The following is a 5,855-nucleotide window of genomic DNA, read 5'->3' on the forward strand; positions in this document are numbered from 1 at the left end:
TTACATGCAAGTATCCCTGACCAACCACCTCAATTTACCCCTGGCCATACTAAAAAAAAAAACAAAAGGTACTCTGTCGTCATGACAAGAAACAAATGGTTTAGCAATCATGTGTCTATCCAACTTGTGCAGCCTCTCCTGTTGTATATGACACTCGGCTACACTATTAAGGCTTGTTTGTGACATGGAGCTACGGAGCCATGTTTTCAGCATCCTGGCTAGCTGGCTCACATTAGGGATGATTGACCTAGCTAGCTACCTCATCTAGGATATTTCATTTTAGGCTATATCTACCCTGGATAGTTAGCTGGAATCACTAAGCAAGACACTGCAACAGTAAATTTTATATTACTATCCGCATAGCCTAATACAGCATCGTTTCATACCTCAAATTTTTTGACACTTCAGAAGCCCTTTTTTCACACACATAGCGTTAGTTACTTCAGAGTTTGAATCGGTTCTCTCTTCTCTGATGGATTGGATTGCCTTTGATTGGCTGGATGGCCGTTCAATGTGTGACTAGAACATACACTACCGTTCAAAAGTTTGGGATCACATCGAAATGTCCATATTTTTGAAGGAAAAGCACTGTACTTTTCAATGAAGATAACTTTAAACTAGTCTTAACTTTAAAGAAATACACTCTATACATTGCTAATGTGGTAAATGACTATTCTAGCTGCAAATGTCTGGTTTTTGGTGCAATATCTACATAGGTGTATAGAGGCCCATTTCAAGCAACTATCACTCCAGTGTTCTAATGGTACAATGTGTTTGCTCATTGGCTCAGAAGGCTAATTGATGATTAGAAAACCCTTGTGCAATCATGTTCACACATCTGAAAACAGTTTAGCTCGTTACAGAAGCTACAAAACTGACCTTCCTTTGAGCAGATTGAGTTTCTGGAGCATCACATTTGTGGGGTCAATTAAACGCTCAAAATGGCCAGAAAAAGAGAACTTTCATCTGAAACTCGACAGTCTATTCTTGTTCTTAGAAATGAAGGCTATTCCATGCGAGAAATTGCTAAGAAATTGAAGATTTCCTACACCGGTGTGTACTACTCCCTTCAGAGGACAGCACAAACAGGCTAACCAGAGTAGAAAAAGAAGTGGGAGGCCGCGTTGCACAACTGAGCAAGAAGATAAGTACATTAGAGTCTCTAGTTTGAGAAACAGACGCCTCACAGGTCCCCAACTGGCATCTTCATTAAATAGTACCCGCAAAACACCAGTGTCAACATCTACAGTGAAGAGGCGGCTGCGGGATTCTGGGCTTCAGGGCAGAGTGGCAAAGAAAAAGCCATATCTGAGACTGACCAATAAAAGAAAAAGATTAAGATGGGCAAAAGAACACAGACATTGGACAGAGGAAGACTGGAAAAAAGTGTTGTGGACGGATGAATCCAAGTTTGAGGTGTTTGGATCACAAAGAAGAACGTTTGTGAGACGCAGAACAAATGAAAAGATGCTGGAAGAATGCCTGACGCCATCTGTTAAGCATGGTGGAGGTAATGTGATGGTCTGGGGTTGCTTTGGTGCTGGTAAGGTGGGAGATTTGTACAGGGTAAAAGGGATTCTGAATAAGGAAGGCTATCACTCCATTTTGCAACGCCATGCCATACCCAGTGGACAGCGCTTGATTGGAGCCAATTTCATCCTACAACAGGACAATGACCCTAAACACACCTCCAAATTGTGCAAGAACTATTTAGAGCAGAAGCAGGCAGCTGGTATTCTATCGGTAATGGAGTGGCCAGCGCAGTCACCAGATCTGAACCCCATTGAGCTGTTGTGGGAGCAGCTTGACCGTATGGTACGCAAGAAGTGCCCATCCAACCAATCCAACTTGTGGGAGCTGCTTCTGGAAGCGTGGGGTGCAATTTCTCCAGATTACCTCAACAAATTAACAGCTAGAATGCCAAAGGTCTGCAATGCTGTAATTGCTGCAAATGGAGGATTCTTTGACGAAAGCAAAGTTTGATGTAAAAAAAATCTTATTTCAAATACAAATCATTATTTCTAACCTTGTCAATGTCTTGACTCTATTTTCTATTCATTTCACAACATATGGTGGTGAATAAGTGTGACTTTTCATGGAAAACACAAAATTGTTTGGGTGATCCCAAACTTTTGAACGGTAGTGTATATATACACTCACCGGCCACTTTATTAGGCACACCTGTCCAACTGCTCGTTAACGCAAATTTCTAATCAGCCAATCACATGGCAGCAACTCAATGCATTTAGGCATGTAGACATGGTCAAGACGATCTGCTGCAGTTCAAACCGAGCATCAGAATGGGGAAGAAAGGTGATTTAAGTGACTTTGAACGTGGCATGGTTGTTAATTCCAGACGGGCTGGTCCGAGTATTTCAGAAACTGCTGATCTACTGGGATTTTCACGCACAACCATCTCTAGGGTTTACAGAGAATGGTCCGAAAAAGAGAAAATATCCAGTGAGCGGCAGTTCTGTGGGCGAAAATGCCTTGTTGATGCCAGAGGTCAGAGGAGAATGGCCAGACTGGTTCGAGCTGATAGAAAGGCAACAGTAACTCAAATAACCACTCATTACATCCGAGGTATGCAGAAGAGCATCTCTGAACGCACAACATGTCGAACCTTGAGGCAGATGGGCTACAGCAGCAGAAGACCACACCGGGTGCAACTCCTGTCAGCTAAGAACAGGAAACTGAGGCTCCAATTCGCACAGGCTCACCAAAATTGGACAATAGAAGATTGGAAAAACGTTGCCTGGTCTGATGAGTCTCGATTTCTGCTGCGACATTCGGATGGTAGGGTCAGAATTTGGTGTCAACAACATGAAAGCATGGATCCATCCTGCCTTGTATCAACGGTTCAGGCTGGTGGTGGTGGTGTAATGGTGTGGGGGATATTTTCTTGGCACACTTTTGGCCCCTTAGTACCAATTGAGCATCGTGTCAACGCCACAGCCTACCTGAGTATTGTTGCTGACCATGTCCATCCCTTTATGACCACAGTGTTCCCATCGTCTGATGGCTACTTCCAGCAGGATAACGCGCCATGTCATAAAGCTCGAATCATCTCAGACTGGTTTCTTGAACATGACAATGAGTTCACTGTACTCAAATGGCCTCCACAGTCACCAGATCTCAATCCAATAGAGCACCTTTGGGATGTGGTGGACTGGGAGATTCGCATCGTGGATGTGCAGCCGACAAATCTGCAGCAACTGCGTGATGCTATCATGTCAACATGGACCAAACTCTCTGAGGAATGTTTCCAGTACCTTGTTGAATCTATGCCACGAAGGATTAAGGCAGTTCTGAAGGCAAAAGGGGGTCCAACCCGGTACTAGCAAGGTGTACCTAATAAAGTGGCCAGTGAGTGTATGTTCTAGTCACATATGTGTGTGTGACTAGAACATACATATATATTCAGATACAGAATGCCTACTCCGGAGCTTTTTTTGTTGTTGCAGATTTTAGTTTCGTGTAGTCCCACAAAAAAAAAGTGGGGGGGTATTGAAGGGTGTTTCAGAGGAAGTGGGGTGTTACAACACCCACATCCCTCACGGTTGCAACGCCCATGGTTTCGCTGCAAGCATATACACCGATCAGCCAAAACATTAAAACTACCTGCCTAATATTTTGTCAGTCTCCCCTCGTGCTGCCAAAACACAAGACCTCTGAAGGTGTCCTCTGGCAGCAAGACGTTAGCAGCAGATCAAGTCAAGTTAATTTTATCTGTATAGCCCACTATCACAAATTTGTCTCAGTGGGCTTTAGATCCTTTAAGTCCTGTAAATTGCGAGGTGGGGTCTCCATGGATTGGACTCGTTTTTCCAGTACATCCCACAGACGCTTGACCAAATTGCTATATTTAAGAGGAATTTGGAAGCCAAGGAAACACCTTGAACTCCTTGTCATGTTCCTCAAGATATTCCTGAACATTTTTGCAAGTGTGGCAGGGTGCACTATCCAGTTGAAAGAGGCCAATGCCATCAGGGAATGCCGTTGCCATGAAGGGGTTTACTTGGTCCGCAACAATGTTTAGGTAGGTGATATATGTCAAAGTAACATCCACATGAACGCCAGGACCCAAGGTTTCCCTGCAGAACATCGTGCAGAGCATCGCACCGCCACTGCTGGCTTGTCTTCTTCCCATAGTGCATACTGGTGTCATCTCTTCCCCAGGTAAACGATAAACACGCACCCGACCGTCCACAGGACGTAAAAGAAAACGTGATTAATCAGACCAGGCCACATTCTTCCACTGCACCATGGTCCAGTTGACTCTCACGTGCCTCATTGTAGGCACTTTCAGCAGTGGACAGGGGTCATAACCTGGGCTCTCTGACCAGTCTGTGGCTACACAGCCCCGTACACAGCAAGCTGCGATGCACTGTGTTCTGACACCCGTTTATCACAGCCAGCATAACTTTTTCAGCAATTTGAGCTACAGTAGCTCTCCTGCGAGATCGGACCAGACAGGCTAGCCTTCACTCCCCATGCACATCAATGAGCCTTGGGTGCCCATGACCCTGTCACCAGTTTTCCTTCCTCGGACCACTTTTGGTAGGTACTGACCACTATATACTGGGAACACCCCACAAGACCTGCCATTTTGGAGATGCTCTGACCCAGTCGCCTGGCCATCACAATTTAGCCCTTGTCAAAGTTGCTCTGATCCTTACACTCTTTTCCTGCTTCCAACACATCAACTTCCAGAACTGACTCTTCACTTGCTGCCTAATATATCACACCCCTGACAGGTGCCATTGTAACAACATAATCAATGTTATTCTCTTCAGTGGTTTTAATTTTTTGGCTCATCAGTGTAAGTCTTGTGACAACCCCCTAAAACTGGTGACTGCCCTGCATAACGGTAAATCATATCTGGTTAGAACACATTATACAGAGCCAGCATTCAACAAACAATGCAGCTGTCAAGTGGCCAGCCCGTAAAATTCAGTTTAATACTTGTCATATCATCCTACAGGTGAAGCCAATCACATAATTAGCTGGTTTCGACTCAAACAGTGTTCAACAAATGATGATCCAGAGTTGCTTAAAAAGCGACTACTAGACGAGCTCCCAAAAAATGCAACTCTCATGAGGCCTGATATCCAGAATGAACTGCTGGAAATGGCTGCATCGCTCCTTCTCAGAAAGATTAAAGCAGAGCTACACCAACAACCGGACACATATTTTGCCATTTGGGCGGACGAATGTAAAGATTTGTCTAGACGAGAACTAGCTGCTGTTTGCATAAGATATCTTTACAAGGGTGCATTGAAAGAGAGAGCAGTCGGGTTTGTTGCAACCGGGGACATGATGGCAAATGGGATCTCTGAAAAGATTTTGGAGGTGTTGACTAGAACTAGACCCTGCCTTTTGTGTTGGACTCAGTTTTGTTGGGGCTGCGGTTATGTCTGGTAGTCGAAGTGGGGTTAAGACAATTTTGAAGGAAACTTTCCCCAAAGCAATCTATGTACATTGTAACACACACCACTTAAACCTTGTGCTTTGTACGGCGTCGAAGGCATCTCCTAGCGTGGTCACTTTTTAAAAAAATTTTGAACAGTCTATCATTTCATGACTGGAACGAACCAGCACGCCAGATGTTTAGAAATTCAAAAGCAACTGCACCCACACAGACCGTGTCTCAAACTGGAGAGATCCACTGACACCAGATGGAGCTCAAAGTCTGGCTCAGTGCATAAAGTTTTAGCTGTTTGATGTAATATTGGAAACTCTCGCTGAATTCGCTGATAGCACAGGTCAGACTAAAGTTGACAGAGTCTCTTGTAGTGTATGGAGATACACACGAAAACAAATGTTTTTATTTGCAGTAATATGTATTTTATGTT

The sequence above is a fragment of the Lampris incognitus genome, chromosome 1 (assembly GCF_029633865.1).
Source record: "Lampris incognitus isolate fLamInc1 chromosome 1, fLamInc1.hap2, whole genome shotgun sequence".
Classification (NCBI taxonomy): Eukaryota; Metazoa; Chordata; class Actinopteri; order Lampriformes; family Lampridae; genus Lampris; species Lampris incognitus.